Source organism: Aulostomus chinensis, chromosome 1 (assembly GCF_037954235.1).
Source record: "Aulostomus chinensis isolate RoL2024-O1b breed Wild chromosome 1, RoL_Achi_v1.0, whole genome shotgun sequence".
NCBI classification, from domain to species: domain Eukaryota; kingdom Metazoa; phylum Chordata; class Actinopteri; order Syngnathiformes; family Aulostomidae; genus Aulostomus; species Aulostomus chinensis.
Window position 1 is genome coordinate 4,513,573 of NC_141320.1, and position 26,263 is coordinate 4,539,835.

At 46.0% G+C, this 26,263-nt stretch overlaps 5 non-coding genes across 5 annotated transcripts; 3 read left to right on the forward strand and 2 right to left on the reverse strand.

The window, feature by feature from the left end:
• Positions 1–1,850: 1,850 nt before the first annotated feature.
• Positions 1,851–1,922, reverse strand: trnaq-uug (transfer RNA glutamine (anticodon UUG)). Its single transcript has one exon. It is a non-coding gene; the product is annotated as a tRNA-Gln (tRNA).
• A 4,576-nt stretch (positions 1,923–6,498) lies between these two features.
• On the forward strand, positions 6,499–6,581 carry trnal-caa (transfer RNA leucine (anticodon CAA)). Its single transcript has one exon. It is a non-coding gene; the product is annotated as a tRNA-Leu (tRNA).
• A 2,578-nt stretch (positions 6,582–9,159) lies between these two features.
• Positions 9,160–9,231, forward strand: trnae-cuc (transfer RNA glutamic acid (anticodon CUC)). Its single transcript has one exon. It is a non-coding gene; the product is annotated as a tRNA-Glu (tRNA).
• Positions 9,232–10,086: 855 nt separating this feature from the next.
• On the forward strand, positions 10,087–10,159 carry trnat-ugu (transfer RNA threonine (anticodon UGU)). Its single transcript has one exon. It is a non-coding gene; the product is annotated as a tRNA-Thr (tRNA).
• Positions 10,160–23,976: 13,817 nt separating this feature from the next.
• Positions 23,977–24,048, reverse strand: trnaq-uug (transfer RNA glutamine (anticodon UUG)). The gene has a single exon. It is a non-coding gene; the product is annotated as a tRNA-Gln (tRNA).
• Between the last annotated feature and the right edge of the window lie 2,215 nt (positions 24,049–26,263).

Sequence of the window (26,263 nt, forward strand, 5' to 3'; positions counted from 1 at the left end):
GGCAACACTCGTGTACAACTTAAGACACCACCCACACTCGCATACCATGATGACGACCCAACGCTCTGTCTCATTCCAAACCTGGACATGTGCACCCCAACAAAAGACATCCATTTTATATGCCCCGAATAATGAATATTAAATATAATTAGTAACTTATTTAATTATCAATAATTATATCCATAATTATCGATTATCATTAATTTTGACCAATGCGCTCATCAGCGCACAACATTGGTAAACTGGACAGTTTGTCTGGTGAAGCTCTCTCAGACACTCCTTTCTTCATCCTCCCTTCAGGCTCAGCAGCATCAGAGTCAATGTGTCTGACTAGAATGATCTCTTGTTTTTAAGATGGCGCTGTTCTTTTCTTCCTCAGTCTGATGAAGAGCTTGTGAGCAGCAAACGTCTCTCCCTCTGATGACTTCATGCTGTAGAACATGGACGCCCTGGCCTGACGACCTCAGTCAGTAGAGCAGGAGACTCTTAATCTCAGGGTGGTGGGTTGAAGCCCCATGTTGGGCATTAATCTTAATCTCTTAGTGTGTTCTCTCTCTTAAAGCAGCTGTGGCAGCTTTCATCATGTGATTTATTTTGAAATATAAATATGGAACAGAACCATTGGAATCAGATGTCAGGACATTTGAAGGAATGTCAATCTCCTGTTGAAATGTTGCAGTGTGCAGCTGAGGCTCTCTGGCAGTGGCACCAGGAGCCCCAATGGCAGAACCTGGACCCTCCTGGAGGAGAACCACAGGTGAGGGCCTTCTTGGCTCCAGATTGATGGAAATCAAGTGTCTGAGGCTGTTAGCAGCCATGAAGTTGATCTGGTTGGCACTGGTATTTGTTCTTGCTGCAGCTCAGGAGTGATTCAGGAGAAGAGTTTCAGAACAGCCAAGGTTGGGGACTGGAATTTTAAAGTTTCACCTGGAACCAAACAACCTTGGAGGGTAAAACCTCCAATCATAGCCACTCAGATGCAGCAGCAGAAGAAGCTGTCATCTACCCTGACAGTCAGAGCATCAAGTCAAGGAAACATCACCATCTTGTAGTTCCAAACCTTCACCTGTCAGATTCAGCTACTTCTTATTGTGGGACTTTAAATTTGAACACAAACAGTGTCTAGACGCACGATGGCCCAAAAACGGCCCGCATCCCAATTGCAGATCAGCACCACACCAGACCCAGGATTGGTCCAGTTCTGATTTTACTTCAGTATTTGGCACCTTCGGATGTTCGGACCGAATCCGGTTAGTTCCACACATTTTCATTTCACCTTGGATTTTAGAGCTTTCGTTAAAACCTGTATTTCATTTGTGGGCCACAACTGTCATGTGTGCACCACAGGCGGATCAGGAAGCTTTCAAACGGATCTGGCCCAAAGACTCCTGCTATCTGGGCAGTGTAGATGCCAATGTAGTGATTGGGGAAATAGTCTCTGAGAATCCAACTTGACGGTCCTGCTAAGTGTTGTGATGCTCAAATGTTCTGTGAAATAGTTGGACCCTCAGCAGAGATGCTAGATTAGGAGTTGATGGGAGTTGTTGCAGATACCAGGGTCCAAAGTCCAGCTTGGACCAAGTTTGTGCAGTTCTTTGTCAAGCTAGCAGCAATTCTTTTCTTTTCACATCGCTGTCTCCTGATGACTCAGGACCAGTTGATGTCCATTTATCTGTCATGGTGACAGAGAACTTTCTCCAGCTCAAACAGGACAAAACTGAGGTCTTAATTGAAGGTGGTGGCAGCGTTGTTAGGGCCTGAGCCTCCTCCCAACCAGCCACAGCCAAGGAGCAGGAGTTGGCCATAGAAAAAAGCAATTCCTCTTTCAGAGTCCGTCAGAGACCTGCTGGAGGCTCCACCAAGATTTGAACTCGGATCACTGGATTCAAAGTCCAGAGTGCTAACCATTACACCATGGAACCAGTCCAAAAAAAAAAGACATGAGTGAGAAAAATTATGGCGCTTATCATGTAGGCGGGAGTACAGTGGTTGTCTGGTTTTAATTTTCACAAACACCCATCCATGCATTTATCCATTGTCTTCCGCTCATTCCTGTTAATGGTTGCAGTGGGGCTGGAGCCCAGCCCAGTGTCAACTGGCGAGAGGTACACCCCGGAAAGGTCACCAGTTCATCTCAGGGCCAACACCTTGAGACAAACAACCATTCACACTCACATTCATACCTACGGTCAATTTAGAGCATCCAATTAGCCTAGTCCCCAATTGCATGTCTTTGGATGGTGGGAAGAGGCCAGAGTACCTGGGGAGAACCCACACAGGCACGGGGAGAACATGCAAACTCCACACAGAAAGATCCTGTGCCAGAGCCTGGGCTCAAACCTGGAACCTTCTTGCTGTGAGAAAATTGTTTTTAGTTTATTTGACAGCTGATTGAAGACGTGGGTCAAAACAGACCGTTACCATAGAGATGGGAACAGAAAGCTGACACAAGAGGAAGGTTCCAGCTCTGAAAAAGGAGTTTGATCAAAATCTTGAACTGCCAGTAGAAATATCCTTTTGTATGTTGACCTTTGTTGACAGAAGTCACTTTAGCTTGGCAGTGACAAGAATGGCTGCTAGCTTGACAAAGAACAGCACAAACCAGGTTCAAGCTGGACTTTGGACCCTGGTATCTGCAACGACTCCATCAACTCCTGATCTAGCAGCTCTGCTGGGTCCAACTATTTTACAGAACATTTGACAGACCTGTGGAGCACTGAGGACACACATGAGTTGATCACATGATCCACTGAAGCGCCATTTTACCTGCCACTGAGGTCACCAACATGAGCTGGAGTTGGGAATCTTGAACTGAACCTGGTATCACAGCGACACCTGCTGCTGCAAAATGGAACAGCAACATTGAACCAAGTACAGGATTGGAGGGAGACTGATGGTCGCTGTTTGGGTTTTTGAAGAACAAGGAGGGCATGGGTTCAAGCTGGATTCTCAGAGACTATTTCCCCAACCTCTACATTGGAATCTACACTGTCATCCAGTCATGTGACTGAAGTCATCCAGTCACGTTACTGAAGTCATCAGTCATGTGACTGAAGTCATCAGTCATGTCAGTGATGTCACTCTGCAGGACTGTCATTGCCGTCTCATTCTAGAAAAGAATCCAGACTCCACATTTCTGGGGCAGTTTTGGTCTTTAAACACTTGACAGTTCCAGGAGATTTAGTCTGGCTCAAGATCTTCAGATCAACCCAGGACAGAAGGCTATGACTCCATTGGATTGTATAGTTGGAGCATTCAGAGATCTGGTGGATCTCAGTAGGAGCTGTATTTATCCACTGAATGATCCTGGTCAATGTGATCCTGCTCCTCCATCTCTAAGGCTGACAGAGCAGGAGGACCTGACTGAGAAGAAAGCTGCCCTTGAGCAGCTTCAGTCTCTGTGTGACAACACACAGGCAGAAAACCAGAATTTGAGGGAACAAGTTTCTACTCTTGAACGTGAGAATAAAAGAGCAATCCAGGAGCTCCAGAACCTCACTGCTGTGGTGGCCAACCTCCAAACAGTCCAGGACAAGAACCAGACTCAGATAGAAGATCTGAACGCAACAGTCCACAGTCTTCAGTGTGAGGGGAGGAAGGTTGATGGGGAGAACAATGAGCTCAGAAAAGAGCTGACCCACGTTCAGTCTCTGAGGGAGAGAGAACAGGTGGAGATGAAATGTCTTGAGGAAGACCTGACTGAGAAGAAAAGTGCTCTTGATCAGCTTCAGTCTCTGTGTGACAAGAGATGGACAGAAAACCAGAATTTGTGGGGACAGGTTTCTAGTCTTGGACAAGAGAAGATTATTGCATATCAGCTGGTAGAGAACATGTCTGCCATGGTGGGCAACCTTGAATCTGTGAGGGAGGAGAACCAGACTCAGATCAGAGACCTGAACACACAAGTCCACAATCTTCAGCTTGAGGTGAAGATGGTTTACAAGGAGAAATGTGACCTCAAGTGTGAGCTCAACTCCATCCAGGCAGAGAAGAACAAAATGAGAGAAGAACTCACTGAGAAGAAGACGACTCTTGAACAGCTGAGTGAGTGGGTGAGAGTGAGGAGAGAGAGGCAGAAAATGGATGTTTGAGGAGACGAGTTTCTACTGCATCTCAGGAGACAGAGACCTTCACTGCTGAGTTGGCCCACCTTGAATCAAGGAAGGACCAGGACCCCACAAAGACTGGCAGTCTGAACGGTGAAGTTCAGAGTCTTCTATGTGCAGTGAGAACACAAAAGAAGAAAAGGAGCAGTGCTCAGGGGGAAATCCTGGGAAATCTTCATGATTTAAAAAGCTGTTTGAAAGAGGAAAATCAAGGCCTTCAAGCGAAGGTCCAGCAAACTTCTGAAGAGCAAGCAGACTCTCCCCTACGTCCAGCCAGAGAAGAGCAAACAGACTCTCCCCTACATCCAGCCAGAGAAGAGCAAGCAGACTCTCCCCTACGTCCAGCCAGAGAAGAGCAAGCAGACTCTCCCCTACGTCCAGCCAGAGAAGAGCAAACAGACTCTCCCCTACGTCCAGCCAGAGAAGAGCAAGCAGACTCTCCCCTACGTCCAGCCAGAGAAGAGCAAACAGACTCTCCCCTACGTCCAGCCAGAGAAGAGCAAGCAGACTCTCCCCTACGTCCAGCCAGAGAAGAGCAAACAGACTCTCCCCTACGTCCAGCAAGAGAAGAGCAAACAGACTCTCCCCTATGTCCAGCCAGAGAAGAGCAAACAGACTCTCCCCTATGTCCAGCCAGAGAAGAGCAAGCAGACTCTCCCCTACGTCCTGCCAGAGAAGAGCAAGCAGACTCTCCCCTACGTCCAGCCAGAGAAGAGCAAGCAGACTCTCCCCTATGTCCTGCCAGAGAAGAGCAAGCAGACGCTCTCATATGTTCTTCTGCAGAGGAGCGATGGGATTCTGCTGCATGTCCTGTGACTGAAGAGCAGAATGATGGGGGCACCCTGGAGACTGGACCTGCTGCGGGTCAGACCAGAGGTCTACTGAGCCGTGTGACATCTGGTGTAGAAGATGCTCTGTTTATGTTCATAGTTTTTTCTTTGTGTGCTTTTCCTCAACTTTGTTTTCTTTGTTTGTTATATATGATGATACCTTGATCACCACAGCAGTTGATCCCAGCTTGATTAGCTGAGTGCTTTGCAGTCTAAAGCACTTTAGTGATACCTGTGGGGTCCCTTATCCTCCCTGACCACAGGGATTCAGCCTCAGTGAAGGAGAGTGAACCTTCCAGGTTGCAACTCCTAGAATACCTAGAATTCTGTCTTTGATCTCAGGAGGACATGAAAGAAACCCAATAGAGGAAAGTATAAGAGAGCACATTCAGCTTCATTCACTGTTACACTGTTTATACTGTTTACATTGTCTGCACTTTATTCACTCACTCCAGTCACCTTACTCTTCATTTTACGTTGTGTACATACTGTATGTAGTATATTTATTGTATTTTATCTTTAATCTTATTTTTATTCTCTTATTTATTCCCACTGTCATGTCCCTCTTTTTTTCTATTGTTTTTTAATGTCATGCTGCTCAGTTGTACCGTACTTTAATTGCCCCTCGGGGATAAATAAAGACATCTGAATCTGAATCTGAATCTGAATTAGAAACACTTGAACTGTTCAACAGTAGAATTTGTTTGAAACAGTTTACAACACTGAGATTTTTGTATTTTCAATTCAATTCTAACTTAAAACTGGGCATGAACATTTTTAGTCGTTCATATTCTAACATACAGAGGAAGTCATGACATTCCCTTTTTTTTAACCTGTCCTGTTCAGGAAATGGAAATGGAAATTTAGCTGCTATGTTGAATCAGAAAAACCTTTTGAAGTCTACTTTTGCTTCAGTCAGAAAGTGGACTGTTGTTAACTCTCACAATGGTTGGTGATTCTGGAGGAAGACAAAATGCTTATGAACCTCTTTTTAACAGACACACATTTCTAAAGACACTGGTTTATTTTATTTTTCTTCTTTTAGCAGAGGATGGTTTCGATCCATCGACCTCTGGGTTCTGGGCCCAGCACGCTTCCTCTGCACCACTCTGCTCTACCATTGACTGAACAGGCCTTGTTTTAGGACAGCATTCTCTGTCTTTGTCTCTGCCCTGCTTTCCTGCTCTCTTTCCCCACAACCAGTCAAAGCAGAAGGCCGTCCCCACTGATCCTGGATCTGCTCGACGTTCCTGCCTGTTAAAAGGAAGGTTTTCATCACCACTGTTGCAGGATGTGCCGCTGATGGAGAATTGTTGGGTGGAGTTTTATTGAAGGAGTTTGGTGCTGGACCTGCTCTACTAGTAAAGAGTCAGGAGAGAACTTTTGTTGTGACTTGACACACACACACACACACACACACACACACACACACACACACACACACACACACACATTCATTTCTTCCTGCCATGAACACAGACTGTGTGTTTAATGTTAACAAAAATTCTACTTTGTCAGTGAATGAATTCATTTGATATTGAAGTCTGCAAATTTCAGTGTCTGTCAGGATGGCCGAGCGGTCTAAGGCGCTGCGTTCAAGTCGCAGTCTCTCCTGGAGGCGTGGGTTCAAATCCCACTTCTGACAAAGGACATTTTCTCCACATTCCTATGCATCCACAGTGGTAAATTTCAAACCCAGTTGAAGCTGCTCTCCACTGAGGGGAGTGAGTGGTTGAACTGGCAGCAGAGGAGGCAAAGGAGCTTCCCTGTGACGGTCCAACATCGCCTGGTTTCCTCCAACATGGAGCAGCCACCAAACTCTAACTTCAATGTTGGATCAAAGTCTACTGAAGGAATGTGTTTGGTTCATTGAATTCATTTGGTCCCATTTGTGTTCACCCTTCAATTCACATTTTGTCCATTAACTTCATCATCAGAGTCTCCATCTCATCACATGACTAAAGTCTGGGTTCTGTGTTGGTGGTAAACATCCTTCCACTCACCCAGGCTCCTCACTGGTCTGCACACAGAAATGCATATTTTACTGGTTTAACCAGTTCCTCAAGTAGTTTAGGAAAAAAGACACTTTGTTAGCTCCTGTAAAGGTCCCACTTTGGGTCGTAACACTTTTTTCCTGACTGCTTGACGTCTCAGTCAGAACAGCTGAGATGAGAACTGAATGTCTGGATTTCTTCCTGACATCATCAGGGTCTGAGGAGTTCATTAATAAAATGATTCAGTAAGATGGGAGTTAGAACTTGGAGACCAAAGGAAGAACCTCCAAATTCAGGACCCTGAGATCAAAGTGAACACTCTGATCTCAGAGGTCTGGGATATTTCACATCCTGATGGCCCTCCAAAATAAGAGCACTGTCTCACTGTCTAAAAATTATCATTTGTTTGTGAAAAAATCAGGGTAGGTTTTTCAGACTTTGTCAGACCTTTCCCCAAATCATCATTTGTTTGTGGAAATTAGATCCAGAAAACCACTGTAGTCCCTCGTACATGCTTAGTGCCATAGTTTGTCTCACTTGTTTCATCTTTGATGGTTCCATGGTGGAATGGTGAGCACTCTAGACTCTGAATCCAGTGATCCTCAGTGGAGCCTCCAGCAGGTCTCTGACAGGTGTTGATAGAGGAGTTGTGGCTGCTGACGACAGTGGAAGACACCATCAACAATGATGTTTAGCTCTCAGCTCCTTCAGTCACATGACTGGGTCATCCTGTCATGTCAGTGATGTCACTTGGCAGGACTGCCATTGCATTCTTAATTCTATAACATCTGAGATTAAAATCTATGGAATTACAACCAACAAGCAGCCAAACACCTGATCAGATGCTCCTTCATCAGGCTGAGGAGAATCAATCTAAACTGGGATGAAGAAAATTAACTGAGAGGAGAAACCTCCTGATTGGATGACATGGACCCACCTGATCCATGTCAGCCTTGTTGGAGCAGAAAGAGGTGGATCAGAGGAATCAGTGGATCAAGACTCAGGTGGCAGATGAAGAATCTCTGTATTCACAATGGAGTCAGAGAAATCTTCCAACGTGAGAGAACGTGACAGACCATTTTATACTGAAGACAGGCTGTGCGTGTGTGTGTGTGTGTGTGTGTGTGTGTGTGTGTGTGTGTGTGTGTGTGTGTGTGTGTGTGTCCCTACTGACTGGAAACTGAATAATAACCAGACTAACTTTTATCATTGACCAAGTCTGGTTGACTCACTAAATTCATAACTCAAGTGATTATTTAATTAATAAACAGAACATTTGTCTAAAGTCATGATCAAATTAATGTAAAATCTGAGCAACGAGGGTTTGAAAATGTTCCAATGAGCCAAACCAATGTTGACAGTTAAAAGAAGCCAATGTGGGAGGATTCTTTCTGTCTCAGCAGTGAAGACCAATCCCACAGCTCACGTGAAGCATCAGGTCCTCTGTGAGAGGTGGGAATCCAACCAGGGACCTTTAGATCCACACCAATCTTCCCTGACCTCATAGAAACTGGAACCTTTCAACAAATAAATTCAAATTCAACTCAGCAGCAACTCTAGAACAGTTGCTAACTTGCTAATTCCTGTTAGCTCCAGATCAGACAATGCAGGCTCACCTTCACGCTTGGTTGTACGACCGTCACCAGTTGAAGCTTCTCTGGTTCAACAAACTCTGGGGACTCAAGACACAAGTCAGCACCGGTGCAGGTCCAGATCCAGATGTTAGCTGAGGGGGACAATGGCTTAAGGGAGCTCCAGGGAGCTGGTTTGAACTGGTCCCTCATCTCTGTGAGTAGAAGCCATCTGAGGTGGAGGGTGGAGATCTGCTTTGACCTCCTGATCTCCCAGTAAAGCCAGTATAGATGTTGAGCTTGGAGGAGTTGATGGCCTCCTTCATCTTCTTGTTGGAGGTGTTTGCTAAACTCAGCACCACCACAGATCAGAGGAAAGTCCACTTGTCAGCTGGAAACTGGAGTTTCTAGTGACCTGCAGGATCTTAGTTGTGGTGGCAGCAGGCCTGTTCCAAGAGCTTTGCTCACATTCCTGATCAGGCTCCATAATGGTTCTGGACCACTGAGTGATAGAAGCTGATCCTGGGGGTGGACTGTCTTTAGGGGGCTGAGGTGTCTGGTGGTCTTGGTGGACCCTCTGTATCTCAAGCTGAGACCACAGAGTCCTGTGTTCTTGAGTCATTGTCTATAGTCTCTGTTGTTGGAGAGCTCAGTGTGGTCCCTGATGGTCTAGTGGCTAGGATTCGGCGCTCTCACCGCCGCGGCCCGGGTTTGATTCCCGGTCAGGGAATGAGTTATTTAGAGGTTGAGGGAGAGGTGATCAGGTGGTCCACATGATGGTGGAGGTGATGAACTGTGAGTCCATCATGGCTCCACTCTCACCCCCATTGTAGTGTTCTTGGTTCACTCTGCCATGGCCCCATGTTGAAGGGTGACTGTCTCATTCAGGTTCAACCCTTAGTTAGACTCTATTAAGTCACTGACTCCTGCAAGGACAAACTGTAATCCTCCTTAGTAGCTTTGGCTCCTTGCAGCACAGAAAGTCCATTCACTGATGTAGGAACTGGAAAACTTAGAGCTCTGGTCCTCGGTTCCTTGCACCAAAGAAAGGAGGGAAATGCAATCAATGTTGAATTCATTTACATTTCTTATATTTGATCAAAGCTAGAACTTAAGAAGCTGCCATCGACCTTGATGACCAACTCCTTCACTGTGTAGTTCAAAGTCCCTGGTTTGATTTGTGTCAGGACTTCAGAAGCTCCAATCCTCTCTAAATTCTAGTGAGGGTGGAAGAGATTATAAATGAGAGAAGCAGGGCCCTCGCTCAGAACTGAACCAGCTCAGTTGGGAGAGCGTTAGACTGAAGATCTAAAGGTCCCTGGTCCGATCCCAGGTTTCAGCAGAAGAGCAGCATTGACTTTACTTTCCAGTGGAGGAACTGCAGACATGAAGGAAACTAACATCTTGTCCTGTGCATTCTTGTGACATTCAGGACATTTTTGGAGCCTCTTGTTGGATTTTGCCACAGAGAATCAGAGCCAATCAAAAGCATGGAGGACTTTAACATGGAGGACTGAACAAGTCAAGAAAGCATCAGTTTGACCTTCACGGGTGTTTCTGTTCCTGTCTCAATGCTGTAGAAAGAGCCTGAGGAGCTCAGAGGGTAGAGCATCAGACTTGTAATCTGAGGGTCCAGGGTTCAAGTCCCTGTTCAGGTGCTGTGGAGGTTCCAGTGTTTGACAACATGGTACTGGATGAAGCTTAGTGTTGAACAAACTGTCAACATCAAAAGTAGAAGTGTTCTTGTCTTGCCACTGTGAGACTGTTGCTCGGAAAGTGACCAATAATAATTTCATGTGGCATGCAATTAACAAAAGACCTACATTGATGGTTGAGGGGGTGGAGCCTATCCCAGCATCTACAGGCCAGAGGCGGGGTTCACCCTGGACAGGTCGCCAAAACCATTCACACTCACATCTACAGTCAATTTAGAGTGTCCAATCAGCCTCATCCCAAATTACATGTCTTTGGACGGTGGGAAGAAGCCGGAGTACCCAGAGAGAACCCACGCATGCACGGGGAGAACATGCAGATTCTGCACCCGAGCCTGGACTCAAATCCAGAACCTTCTTGCTGTGAGGCCACAGTGCTCACCACTGCACCATCATGCTGCCGTGGTCTCATATACTTTTCTAAATTGTGTTTCTTTCATGTCCTCCTGAGATCAAAGACAGAATTCTAGCTACTGTCAAAGCCCTGATGACATCATCAGGAATTCTGACTTTGATCTGGAGACTCTTGCTTTAATCTGAATTTGATCTGACTAATGTTTAAGTTTAGGTTGCATGATACCGTCCACCTCATTTCTCCTGATGGACTGGTGACCTGTCCAGGGTGAACCCTGCCTCTTGAACAACGTCACCTGGGATCGCCCCCCCCCCCTCCATGACCCTTAAAGGATAAGAACAGAAAGTGGATGGAGGGATGGACTCAACACTGAAATCAGCTGATCTGATCCACATTCTAATGTTTCCTGTCCCTCTTTAGGAGTCAATGAGAATAGTAGTGTATATAATAATGTATATCCAACCTTGTAGTATCTTTCCAAAGCTTTTAGTATTTCTTCTTGTTTCTACTTGTAGTTTTAGTGTCTGGATCTTTTCTTTTGATGTCCTGCTGTCTGCTCTTTGCTTTTGGAGCTTCCTTCAACAACTACCAGGCCTCCTGGGTACTGTAGGAAACATGGTCAAGTTCTTCTGACTTCTCCAGGAACGTCCTGCTCACATTGGTCTGTCTTCATTTTGACTCCTCCCACTGCCACAATGACCAGCCTTTATACTCTTGGTGACTGGGGCCCTGGTTGCTGCAGGCCTCAACACCAGCCTGTGGTTGTGAGCAGTGCAGAACAGAACTGACAGTATCTCCCATGCAGGACCTGGGTCAGCGCCTGGTGCCAGCTGGGGCACCGCTTTAACCTGGACCCCTAGAAGATCTTCTCCAGGAACTGGCCTTTTTGGTTCCATCAAGGCCTGAGAGGATGGTGAAGAGTGATCCTCCACCAGGCAGCACAGTCAGCAGCAGCCATTTTGTTCCACTAGAATCAAGTATGATAGTGACAGACTGGTGAGTACTTGCTAACTGACACTTCCTGTTTTTCCTGCTATTCTTCCATGAATGTGCTCATGTTGGCTGGTCCCCAACCACAGTTTCAAAGCCATGATGACATCTTTCATCAACAATCAGACTTATTTTTTCTCTATTTGGACAAATAAGGTTCCAACTGACACGGCTGGCCAACGTCCTGGAGTTCATTCAGCCTGGAGAACCAGGTGCTGGTTCCTTCTTTTACCAGGCAGGAACGGGCAGCAGATCCAAGATCAGTAGGTGAAGATGTCTGCTTTGACTGGTAGGAGGAAAGAGAGCAGGAGAGCTGGTCAGAGACAAAGACAGATCATGAAGAAGGAGTGCTGTATTCTGCTAGCACATGCTAGTGACAGTCAGAGATCAGGAGTCTCAGCAGGGAAAGATTCATCTCTTATTTCAGAGGACGATTGGACGTTCACTGGAAGACTGTGAATGTTTGAGGGTCAGAGGTGAAAAGTGGACAAGTGCACCTGTTGTGTGTGATGGGGCACCAGCATGGAGGAAGTTGTCAAACATTTTGAGCGAAAAAGCGTGAATCTTCAAGTAAAGAATTAAAATGATTTAGTTAACAATGAGGTCTCTGTCATAAAACAAAAGGAACAACTGACTACCTCACCATTTCCACCCTCTTCAACAGATTCACATTTCAAAACAACCAGGTTTATTTTGTTCCCTTCTTTTAGCAGAGGATGGTTTTGATCCATCCACCTCTGGGTTCTGGGCCCAGCACGCTTCCTCTGTAAATCCATATTTTGGGTTCTGGCTTGTTCTGCTTTTCATTTTGTGTTTGTATTAAAGTTCTATTGCTGAAAAAAATACTCTTTTGCCTTTTTAAAAACACACACACACACACACTACAGCCAAGCATATAGAATGATACAGTCTGAGGTGGTTTTGACTGGTAGGCACCAGTGTGCACTGTTTGGCACTGAAGTCAGGTGACTGAAGTCATCCAGTCACGTGACTGAAGTCATCCATTCATGTCAGTGATGTCACTCTGCAGGACTGTCATTGCCGTCTCATTCTAGAAAAGAATCCAGACTCCACCTGTGGCTCCATGATAACTGAGGGACCTCTGGTTGGAGGCTGGACGATGATGTTTGGACTGGGGGGGTTAAGATGGTGGGGGCTGTTTCAGTTCTAGTGCTGAAGGCTTTCACCATGACAGTCAGACTCTCCTCTGTCCTTGATGGTCCCTCAAATGTGCAGTGTGGACCTCACACACTGAATTTAGCCTGAAAACTCTTCATGAACAGCAGGAGACTCAGAGTCTCTGTGGCGCTCGGCTGTTAACAGAGAGGCTGGTGGTTGGAGCCCCCCAGGGACCAGGACCAGGCTCTACTGGTGCTGAGGACTCTGTTGATCAGCTGCTGAGTTGCTACTTGATGTCAACATTGGTCTGTTTCATCCTGAGTAGTTTGATCCTAGCAGAGTGGCTGCATCGATGATCTGAATGTGGACGGACAGACTGACCCTCCACAGCAGACGCCTGTCACAGATCTCTGGATGAGACACTTTGAGGTAAAGCCAGGTTCTGACAGTCCCACTCACATGTTTCAATCACATGTTCAGAGATGGGTTTGTTGTTCCTGAATCCATTTCTTATTTTCTGATCACCTTGTGGATTGTTCATCATTCTCCTCATCACCATACTTTAGGTTGCAGTACGAACACCTGAGTTAGTCTGGGGTTGCAGGAATCATACAGCATCCAAATAATAGCAGGTTGAAACATTTATTTAAAGAGTTTAACATGGTTACACACACACACACACACACACACAGCCTTTCTTTGGTATAAAATGGTCTGTCACGTTCTCTCACATTGCACAACAACACAACAAACAAAGACGGCAGGTCCAGTGTGGTCCTGAAAAGACCACTGGACTGCAGGGTCCCAGTATCACTGGTGAAAATGGTTTTACCAGCTGGGACCTTGGACAAGAACTTCTCAGAGGAAACTCATCATGGAGGCTCAGTGAAGAAAACTAGACCTGAGCTGCCTGCTGGAACCTAGCAGGTGAAGGACAGAGCTCCACCTCTTTAGAGACACCACCACTGTGGGCTCATGTTGGCAAAAGAAGTGGGTCAGTTTTTGACACACACACACACACACACACACACACACACTTGGATATATATGCCTTTAACTGCTTCAATTACTGCAGGAACCAACCAGAACCATCCAGAACCTGAACCTCTATATCTGATTCTGGGTCTGTTTGTTTCCATAGGCGAGCACACGGCACAGGTCGGCCTGGTTTCAGAATGTTTCTTGGAATCCTTATTATCAATAAAGTATCAAATATTTTGCATAATAAATGCATGCATGGCCTCATATTTTGCCATTTTAACGTGCTTTAAGTTGACGGTGCCCACCTGTCGTGTCAATGTTTCTATGTTTGTCTGTTCTGGTCTGAATGAAAGAGGAGGTTTTCTTGGTCATGTGACGTGGATGAGAGTTCAACTAGAACTTCCTGCTTCAACAGGATTTGAGTTTGTTGGGATTTTGTCAAAGACACCAACCAAACCTCTGAGTGGTGCAGATGTCTGCTGCCTCCTCAGAGCAGACTGGAGCTCAGCCTCACTCACCTGTGGGAGCCCCAGCAGAGCCACCGTGTGATGGAGCTTCAGTTTAGGCTCCAAGGTCCTGGATTGAATTGGTGTTTTGTGTTTTTAGGCCTCCTGGCACCGATGAATGAATGAACCATTGTTCCAGAGGGAGCTGGTGTCAGGTCAGTCCCTGTTTCTACAAGACCTCCTGCTGCAGAGCCACATTGGGAAACACCCATCCATCCATTTTCTTCCACTTATCCTGTTTAGGATTGTGTGTGTGTGTGTGTGTGTGTCAAGTCAAGTCTCAACAAAGTTCTCTCATGACTCTTTCCAAGCAGAGCAGGTCCAGCACCAAACTGCTTCAATGAACCTACACCCAACAATTCTCCACCAGCAGCACATCCTGCAACAGTGGTGATGAAAACCTTCCTTTTAACAGGCAGGAACGTCGAGCAGATCCAGGATCAGTGGGGACGGACGTCTGCTTTGACTGGTTGGGGGGAAAGAGAACAGAAGAGCAGGGCAGAGACAAAGACAGAGAATGCTGTCCTAAAACAAGGACTGTTCAGTCAATGGTAGAGCAGAGTGGAGCAGAGGAAGCGTGCTGGGCCCATAACCCAGAGGTCGATGGATCGAAACCATCCTCTGCTAAAAGAAGAAAAATAAAATGAACCTACATCTTTAGAAATGTGTGTCTGTTAAAAAGAGGTTCATAAGGATTTTGTCTTCCTCCACAATCACCAACCATTGTGAGAGTTAACAACAGTCTACTTTCTGACTGAAGCAAAAGTAGACTTCAAAAGGTTTTTCTGATTCAACATAGCAGCTAAATTTCCATTTCCTGAACAGGACAGGTTAAAAAAAGGGAATGTCATGACCAAACTGGGAAACATCCATCCATCCATTTTCTTCCACTTATCCTGTTTAGGGTTGTGTGTGTGGGAGGGGTGGGAGGGGTGAGGGGGGTGGGGTGGGGGGTGGGCTGGAGCCTATCAATGTGAAACATTTGAAATTCAGATCCCTTCTTCTTTTCCTGCTCCAGCAGAGTGGCTCAGCAGAAGAGAGCTGGGCCCAGAACCCAGAGGTCAATGGATTGAAACCATCCTCTGCTAAAAGAACAAATAAAATGAACCACAACCAGGCTCTACAATCAGTACCCCCCCCCCCCCCCCCCCAATCTGGGAGCGAAGGTTTGCACCTACAGCTCTTAAGGAGCTTCCTTGGGCCACTCTCCCCTTTTGGCTCCACCCCCTTTAAGGAAACCACCAGGAAGAGGTGAGGACTGACCGTGACAACTGAAACTGCCACATTTACATGAGACAAACGAGATCAACACTAAATACCAGGCCTTGCACACTGATTACCACTGACTGACACTGGGGTCTTCATTTTCCACAGGCAGGATGGCCGGTCCCCCTTTGCTTCCCAGGTCCCTCCCTGGAACACATGGCATAGAAAATGTTTCACATGTTTGCTGATTCAATAAACCTGACCATTAACATGTGTGTGTGCCTCTAATTTACATAAACTGTTAATACCAAGACAAATGCTACCTTCAATTAATCATTCATGTCATGGAACCCTTGGTCTCCATTACATTGGTCAACCAGAGAAGCTTCAACTGGTGACGCTCATTCAACCATGCATGAAGGTCAACCTCCATTATCTGCTGTGCTCCTGAACAGGGGAATTAGCTCAAATGGTAGAGCGCTCGCTTAGCATGTGAGAGGTAGAGGGATCAATGCCCTCATTCTCCAGAATACTTTAACTTGTTCTGTTGATCAGAGGAGCTGCTGGGTGATGAATGCTGATGTTTGTCCACTGGTGTGACAAAGTGTCCCCTGTTACTGAGATGTGGATGAACACCTGCTCAGGTCAAAGCTGCAATCAAACCAGGGACTCTGAACCACACACAGTGAAGGAGTTTGTTATCAAGATTTATGGCAGCTTTGAAACTTCCCACCATCTCCTGAATGTGGAGCAACTTGTCCTGCCAAAACTGTCCCCTCTTCCATCCTTAATAACACCTGTCCTGACTGGCAATCACGCTGGGCTGCAGCGGTGAAAGCACTGAATGCAGCCAGGATACACAATGACTCAAGCAACACAGGAATCTGTTGACTCAGCTGGAGAAGCAGAGGGTCCACCAAGACCAGCAGACACCTTCATTCTTGATTCTTGATTTCAAGGGCAGCACCTTGAGATGCACCATCTCATTTTGGAGGGGGTCCTGACAAATAATGACCAACAATACAACAATAATAAAAGTAGATTCTATTTTCAACACAAGGACACACACATCATACACCCAGGTACAGGCCAACAATGTTCCCCAAAGCCCCCCCCCCCCCCCCCCCCCATCCAGTATTATACAAAGTATGATCAGAGATCCCACTACAGAAAAGGAGTGGGCCTGTGTTCACATACGCATACATTTAAACACCCATCTAAATAAATACTGCTTCCATGCACCATTAAAGTACACAATGCATATTCATACACAAATATCCACATATTTACAGTACAGAGAACAAACAAGAACAAGTAGAGAGTGAATCCTGGAGAGAAAAGGGGAGGTGCATCAGAAACAAGAGCAGATGTTTGAAAATGCTTGATGATTTGAAGATGAGAAAGGAAGAGAGAGACCCAAGTGAGGAGGAAAGGTTGTTCCAATCTGATGGAGCTTTAAATACAACCGGTCAAAGCAGGAGGCCGTCCCCACTGATCCTGGATCTGCTCGACGTTCCTGCCTGTTAAAAGGAAGGTTTTCATCACCACTGTTGCAGGATGTCCTGCTGGTGGAGAACTGTTGGGTGGAGGTTCATTGAAGCAGTTTGGTGCTGGACCTGCTCTACTAGTAAAGAGTCATGAGAGAACTTTTGTTGTGATTTGGTTCTAACAAATAAAATGACTTGACTTGATTTGGTGCCTCAGGAGGAGAAAATTTGGGCACAAAAGTTGGAGTGTTTGTGGAGGTTTTGGATCAAAGTTCTATTTATATACAACACATAAAATCAAACAATGTGAAGCAGGCTAATGAACAATAAATCAAATATAAAAATGCTTTATTTGAAGATCTAGAATATCTTGTGAATATCTGGAGCTTCATTCCAGCAGCAGACCTCCTCAGGTGATGACTTCATATTTGACATGTTTACCATTCAATGAGACTCATTGTCAGTCCATTGAAATCTACTGGTGTTCCTGGTGAGTTGATTTAACAACATGAGCTGACAGAATCTACGTTCAGGTAGGAACCACCACATCCAGGGGTCTGGACCTTTGAGCAGGCAGAGCCATCAAAGTAGCAGACTAAGCTAGCAGACATTAGCATTGAGAAGAAACTGATACCTGAGCCTACTTTTGGGTCTGGTCAGGTGATGACACAATAATATGACATCATTGTCAGACTGACGCCTGCTCAACACTGACCAAACACTGCCCTATTGCATCGTGGGAAATTTCTGCTTGGCTTGTGTCCATCAATACACACAAAGAAATTTATCTCATGCTGCCGTGACCCGGATTCGAACCGGGTTGCTGCGGTCACAACACAGAGTACTAACCACTCTAGGATCAGAGCCTCCTCAACAGCAGCTTGAGCTTCTATGTCTTTGTCTCATTGAGTGTTGCGGCGAACAGCTGTTGAACAGCTGATGCGCGACTGCGGCAGCCCCTGATGCAGGAGACGGGCCAGGCCCCGTTCAGAAGGTGGTGGATATTATTCTTGGTGTTTTTAGGGCATGTTCCCACCCATCTTCACGTGGGTGACAAAAATGGATTTTTTGTAAAGATTTCGGCGCGAGTTCGGCCTGTCAAATCCTGATCGGGGCCAGTTTGGTTGTGTTGTCTGCAGCGCCTGGCGCGCTCAGCGGGAGCGAGTCCGATCATTATAAAGGTGGGGTCAAACAATTTAGGTTGAGACGAAGGACGGCACGAGCAGAGCAGACGCAGGTCTTCATTCCACCCGCAGAGCTGTAGAGCATGTATCATGTCAAGGACTAAATGAGGGGAAAGAGAGCAGGAGAGCAGGGCAGAGACAAAGACAGAGAATGCTGTCCTAAAACAAGGCCTGTTCTGTCAATGGTAGAGCAGAGTGGCGCAGAGGAAGCGTGCTGGGCCCATAACCCAGAGGTCGATGGATCAAAACCATCCTCTGCTAGAAGAAGAAAAATAAAATGAACCAGTGTCTTTAGAAATGTGTGTCTGTTAAAAAGAGGTTCATAAGGATTTTTTCTTCCTCCACAATCACCAACCATTGTGAGAGTTAACAACAGTCCACTTCTCACACACACAAACACACAGAGTCCTACTGACTAACCCATGTTTTTCTTCACTTAAACCACCACTGGAGTATTGAAAGAGATTGCATGAGACACCATCAACTTAAATTAAAAACCCCTGACTGCCTTTAATTCCCTCCTGGCTGCAGGAAATTAGACAGACCAGCCCATAGCGGGGCTGCACGGTGGTGCAGTGGTCAGCACTGTGTCCTCATAGCAAGAAGGTCCCGGGTTCGAGTCCCGGCTCGGGCGTGGGATCTTTCTGTGTGGAGTCTCCATGTTCTCCCCGGGCCTGCGTGGGTTCTCTCCAGGTACTCCGGCTTCCTCCCACTGTCCAAAGACATGGACATTAGGGGACTAGGCTGATTGATACTCTAAATTGACTGTAGGTGTGACTGTGAGTGTGAATGTTTGTTCGTCTCTATGTGTTGGCCCTGCGATGGACTGGCGACCTGTCCAGGGTGAACCCCGCCTCTCGCCCGTAGATGCTGGGATAGGCTCCAGCCCCCCCGCGACCCTTACTAGTAAGGAATAAGCAGAAGATGATGACGGATGGCCCACAGAGTGGAGGTGAGACCACAACCATGCTCTACAATCAATATTTACATCAAACCAGCACCATCTCAACAACTGAATCTGACTAAATATATACATGATTCCAGACTACTACACCAACTCAATCATACATCCACATGCATAATCATTCAATGAACCTCGCCTGTGATTGTACCCCCTCCCCCATCTGGGAGCAAAGGTTTGCACCTACAGCTCTTAAGGAGCTTCCTTGGGCCACTCTCCCCTTTTGGCTCCACCCCCTTTAAGGAAACCACCAGGAAGAGGTGAGGACTGACGTGACGACTGAAACTGCCACATTTACATGAGACAAACTAGATCAACACTAAATACCAGGCCTTGCACACTGATTACCACTGACTGACACTGGGGTCTTCATTTTCCACAGGCAGGATGGCCGGCCCCCCTGTGCTTCCCAGGTCCCTCCCCAGAACACATGGCATAGAAAATGTTTCACTTGTTTGCTGATTCAATAAACCTCACCATTAACATGTGTGTGTGCCTCTAATTTACATAAACTTAGTCTGCTACTTTGATGGCTCTGCCTGCTCAAAGGTCCAGACCCCTGGATGTGGTGGTTCCTACCTGAACGTAGATTCTGTCAGCTCATGTTGTTAAATCAACTCACCAGGAACACCAGTAGATTTCAATGGACTGACAATGAGTCTCATTGAATGGTAAACATGTCAAATATGAAGTCATCACCTGAGGAGGTCTGCTGCTGGAATGAAGCTCCAGATATTCACAAGATATTCTAGATCTTCAAATAAAGCATTTTTATATTTGATTTATTGTTCATTAGCCTGCTTCACATTGTTTGATTTTCTGTGTTGTATATCAATAGAACTTTGATCCACAACCTCCACAAACACTCTTGTCCAACTTTTGTGCCCAAATTTTCTCCTCATGAGGCACCAAATCAAGTCAAGTCATTTTTATTTGTTAGAACCAAATCACAACAAAGTTCTCTCATGACTCTTTACTAGTACAGCAGGTCCAGCACCAAACTGCTTCAATGAATCTACACCCAACAATTCTCCACCAGCAGCACATCCTGCAACAGTGGTGATGAAAACCTTCCTTTTAACAGGCAGGAAGGTCGAGCAGATCCAGGATCAGTGGGGACGGCCTCCTGCTTTGACCGGTTGTATTTAAAGCTCCATCAGATTGGAACAACCTTTCCTCCTCACTTGGGTCTCTCTCTTCCTTTCTCATCTTCAAATCATCAAGCATTTTCAAACATCTGCTCTTGTTTCTGATGCACCTCCCCTTTTCTCTCCAGGATTCACTCTCTACTTGTTCTTGTTTGTTCTCTGTACTGTAAATATGTGGATATTTGTGTATGAATATGCATTGTGTACTTTAATGGTGCATGGAAGCAGTATTTATTTAGATGGGTGTTTAAATGTATGAGTATGTGAACACAGGCCCACTCTTATTCTGTAGTGGGATCTCTGATCATACTTTGTATAATACTGGATGGGGGGGGGGGGGGGGCTTTGGGGAACATTGTTGGCCTGTACCTGGGTGTATGATGTGTGTGTCCTTGTGTTGAAAATAGAATCTACTTTTATTATTGTTGTATTGTTGGTCATTATTTGTCAGGACCCCCTCCAAAATGAGATGGTGCATCTCAAGGGGCTGCCCTTGAATCAAGAATCAAGAATGAAGGTGTCTGCTGGTCTTGGTGGACCCTCTGCTTCTCCAGCTGAGTCAACAGATTCCTGTGTTGAGTCATTGTGTATCCTGGCTGCATTCAGCGCTTTCACTGCTGCAGCCTGAGCGGCTGTCAGGACAGGTGTTATTAAGGATGGAAGAGGGGACAGTTTTGGCAGGACAAGTTGCTCCACATTCAGGAGATGGTGGGAAGTTTAAAGCCTGGTGACAAACTCCTTCACTACCTGTGTGGTTCAAAGTCCCTGGTTTGATTGCAGCTTTGACCTGAGCAGGTGTTCATCCTCATCTCAGTAACAGGGGACACTTTATCACAGCAGTGGACAAACATCAGCATTCATCGCCCAGCAGCTCCTCTGATAAACAGAACAAGTTAAAGTATTCTGGAGAACGAGGGTATGGATCCCTCTCCCTCTCACATGCTAAGCTAGCACTCTACCATTGGAGCTAAGTCCCTGCTAATGAGCACAGCAGATAATGCAGGTTGACCTTCATGCATGGTTGGATGAGCGTCACCAGTTGGAGCTTCTCTGGTTCAACAAACCCTTGGGACCAAGACAGGAATTGGAACCTGTGCAGGTCCAGACCCATACTGAAGTTGGTGGAGACAATTGTTTAAACCAGGGACTGAATGAAAAGACTTGCCCAGACTCCAGCTCACTCTTCTGAACCGACCCCTCATCTCTGTGTGGAGTAAACATCAGAGGTGGGGGGTGCAGGTTCTGCTTTGACCTCTGACCTCCTGAGGTAAAGCAGTGGAGATGTTGAGCTTGAAGGAGTTGACGGCCTCCTTCATCTTCTCATTGGTTTGCTAAACTCAGCATCATGAAGTGTTGCTGAAATTCAACATGTCAGCTGAGGCCAGAGATTCCTGCGTTCCCTGAGTCCTTGAGTGTCGTCTCTGTTGTTTGAAAGCACAAAGCTGTTCCTGATGGTCCAGTGTGTCCGATTCTGGGCTCTCACAGCTGTAACTGGGGTTTGAGCTCCGTTAAGGGACTGGTTTTGTGGAGAGAACCAAGCAGAAGAATTGACAGTTTCAGCAGGAAAGGTGACCATTGCTCCACAACCTCAGTCCCAGGATTCAGTCCTGCTTCACCCAGCATGGCCCTATGATCAACAGAAATGAACTGCCAGTGGAGGTCCTCAGTAATCCAGGTCATGGTTTCTCTAGATTGCTGTGTTGTAGTCAGAACACTTGCAAATATCAGCCTCTTTCCTCCATGATCTCTCATTCTTTCTGTTCTCTCCATTTCTCCTCTTCGTTTCTACTCCTTGCTGACTGTTGTTCCTCATTTGTGGCAGAGTTCAGTCAGTGGACCGGACATTTTGCCACTGCACTGTCCATCATCAGGGCATTTAACATCCAGGACTGGCTCCCAGATCATCGCCATGACCTCATCCCCTGCACCAGTGGACAGTTCATCAAGGATGGCAAACATGTGGGTCTCAATTCTCCTCCATCTTTGTAGGTTGGTTACATTTCCTCCTGGTCTTTAATCCATCTTTAGTTGACATTTTTCTGTTGAGCCCAGTTTGTTGACTGCCAGGCTGTCTTACTTTTCAATGGCACAGCAGCAGACAGCAAGAGGGTTGCTATGGTGCAGTTGGTAAAATCCCTATCTATGGTCTGCAGAAATATGCTGGGAGTTCTTTTTTATTACGAACCAGAATTCAAAGACTGACCAAGGAAACCAAAGCACAGAATTTAGAGATCAAAGAAAGAAATCAAAGAACGAACCTGAAGATCAGGAAATGGCACAGATCAATTAGATCCATGGACTCATCAGTGAAGGTTTTCTTTGGTTCACGGTCACTTGTTGTCGTACTGGTGTGATGATGTCAGACCCTTCACATTCAGTTCAAACAGACTCCAAAGTGTAGCTGTGATGCGGAGGGCAGCAGCCTTGTGCTTGGTTCCGTCATGGTTCTCTGCATTGTTAGCAAACTCACCAAAGACCTCCCTGAAAGCAGGATCATTTTCCCAGAGTGCTTTTTTAACCAAGTACCAATTTGTCCCTCTTTAAAAACAACAAACAAAGATGAGGTCAGACTGAGATGGACGAGATGATATGGATGTGATTTATGGCTTTCAAACACCAAATATTCAATTTTTCTTCAGGGCTTTTGAGAGGTTCTGGGTAATGAATGAAAATTTAAGTTGGACAAAAACGACATGCGGGGTCACTGTGTGTGTTTCACAAGTTTCACCTGGAACCAAACAACCTTGGAGGGTAAAAGCTCCAATCATAGCCACTCAGATGCAGCAGCAGAAGAAGCTGTCATCCACCCTGACAGTCAGAGCATCAAGTCAAGGAAACATCACCATCTTGTAGTTCCAAACCTCCACCTGTCAGATTCAGCTACTTCTGATTGTGGGACTTTAAATTTGAACACAATGGAATTTGGACAAGGAGTTTTCCTTCCAGTCCAAACATCATCGTCCAGCCTCCAACCAGAGGTCCATCAGTTATCATGGAGCCACAGGTGGAGTCTGGGTTCTTTTCTAGAATGAGACGGCAATGACAGTCCTGCAGAGTGACATCACTGACATGAATTGATGACTTCAGTCACATGACTGGATGACTTCAGTCATGACTGGATGACTTCAGTCACGTGACTGGATGACTTCAGTCACATGACTGGATGACAGTGTAGATTCCAATGTAGAGGTTGGGGAAATAGTCTCTGAGAATCCAGCTTGAACCAACGCCCCCCTTGTTTTTCAAAAACCCAAACAGCGACCATCAGTCTCCCTCCAATCTTGTACTGGGTTCAATGTTGCTGTTCCATTTTGCAGCAGTAGGTGTCGCTGTGATACCAGGTTCAATTCAAGATTCCCAACTCCAGTTCATGCTGGTGACCTCAGTGGCAGGTAAAATGGTGCTTCAGTGGATCATGTGATCAACTCATGTGTGTCCTCACTGCTCCACAGGTCTGTCAAATGTTCTGTAAAATAGTTGGACCCAGCAGAGCTGCTAGATCAGGAGTTGATGGAGTCGTTGCAGATACCAGGGTCCAAAGTCCAGCTTGAACCTGGTTTGTGCAGTTCTTTGTCAAGCTAGCAGCCATTCTCTTCTTTTCACATGGCCGTGTCTCCTGATGACTCAGGACCAGTTGATGTCCATTTACCTGTCATGGTGACAGAGAACTTTCTCCAGCTCAACCAGGACAAAACTGAGGTCTTAATTAAAGCTGGAGGCAGCATTGTTAGGACCTGAGCTTCCTCCCGTCCACCGCAGCCAAGGAGCAGGAGTTGGCCACGGACAAACACAACTCCACTTTCAAAGCCTGTCAGAGACGTGCTGGAGGCTCCACCGAGATTTGAACTCGGATTGCTGGATTCAAAGTCCAGAGTGCTAACCGTTACACCATGGAACCTGTCCAAAGAAGATGTGATTGAGACGAAATATGGCACTAATCATGTAGGAGGGACTACAGTGGTCATCTGGTTTTAATTTTCACAAACAAATACGGTTGAAAACTTTGAGACAGTGACACAGAGCTCTTATTTGAAGGACCATGGGATGGGAAATATCCCAGACCTCTGAGATCAGAGCGCTCACTTTGATCTCAGGGTCCTGACTTTGGGGGTCCTTCCTTTGGTCTTCAAATACTTGTGGTTTTTATTGGCAGAACTTTCAACTTGCATGCAAAAAGAGAATCACAGTCAATTTTAACCCAGCAGACAGTGTTTATTTCTAATGAATCAGACAATCGCACAAATGAGAATGAAAGGAAAAAACAATAAAATGTTTTAAAATCCTTCTCCACTCTAAAGCTTTTTAAAGTTCATTTGAAGGTTCAAAGGTGGAGGTGAGGAGGTCACCCTGATCCTCCCTGTCATCACTGCCAGGATTCTTTCTTCTGGTGCTGTGGTTCTTCTGATGAAGGGGGCGTGATGTTTGCTGTCTCAGGCTCCACCAAATGTCCTCTTTAGGACGCCACAATGTGGCCTCTTCACTGCTCCATCTTCCCTGCATCGGAGACACCAGGGTTCCTCCTGGTGCCGACCCCATCGTCCTTCTACCCAATGGTGCGGCCATGGATCCTCAGAAGAGGCTGGGATCCTTCTTCTCATCAGAGCCACAGTTTTTCCTGGAGGGAACAACAGGAGCTTTGTTGTAATGTTTTGCTCGGTGTTTCCTGCTCAGAGCGTCAGGATCTGTGACGCCATCTTGTGGTAGGGGGTCATCATCTTATTGTGTGGTAGTGGATTCATTGATCTGCTGTTTCAACACATTCAAGTTCATTATCCATCCATCCATCGTCGTCTTCCGCTTATTCCTTACTGGTAAGGGTCGCAGGGGGGGTGGAGCCTATCCCAGCGTCTACGGGAGAGAGGTGGGGTACACCCTGGACAGGTCGCAAGTCCATCGCAGGGCCAATATACAGAGACGAACAACCATTCACACCTACGGTCAATTTAGAGTGTCCAATCAGCCTCGTCCCCAAATTGCATGTCTTTGGACGGTGGGAGGAAGCTGGAGTACCAGAGAGAACCCACGCAGGCATGGGGAGAACATGGAGACTCCACACAGAAAGATGGCCCTGGCAGACACAATCCTAATGTAACCAATTATTTTAAAATGACAGTAACAAGTAATAAATAACACATTACAGCTGTTCAGTAACTTGCCCAACACTGGTTTGTGAGTGGGTGTTGTCCTGTATTGGCAGCAAAAACTCCTTGAAAGTTTTGTCTTCAAAGAAAAGTGTCCTTTTCATGTTGAGCTGTGGACATCAGCTGACTGCTTCTGTTGACGCTGCCTTGTTGGCAGGAAAAGCCTGAGCCAGAATGAAGAGGGAGTTCAAGGCAGTAGGTTTCACTGCAGAGTTTAGGCCTCCATCCAGCAAGGAACCAGAATGATGATGTCAGCACTCCTCCAGCACTGCTATGCAGCTTAGAGAGGTCGGAGAACCACATGACTTCTCTCACTTGTTATTGATGTTTATCCCTATCAAGAGATAATTGATGTCATGTATATATTTGGATATTGATGTGTCATTCATGTTACATAAAACATGATAATAATAATGTTCCTTTTGGGAATTAATTTTTTGGAGTGCAAGTAGAAAATGTAGGAGCCACACATTCAACTGAGCTGCAAAGTTCTGAAGTAGGCAGCATTTATTGTTCCCACAGGTTGATAACTGACTTGAGGTGGTGACACGGAGACGTGGACACAACAAACGATGAGCTGATTCAGAGACACGAGGCAGAAAAAGGAGGATGAACAAGTTACTGGTGGAGTAAAACATTCAGGAACATCCAGGCCCAAAGACAAGAGAAGGCAAAGCTCCAGGAGTCTTTGATCTCTGAATTCTGTGCATTGATCTCCTGCTTCAGTCTTTGATCTCTGAATTCTGTGCATTGATCTCCTGCTTCAGTCTTTGATCTCTGAATTCTGTGCATTGATCTCCTGCTTCAGTCTTTGATCTCTGAATTCTGTACATTGATCTCCTGCTTCAGTCTTTGATCTCTGAATTCTGTACATTGATCTCCTGCTTCAGTCTTTGATCTCTGACTGATTCTAAACTCATCAAAGGATCACATCAGCATCTTGGTCCAGACTCCAGATGGTGATTTTACCAA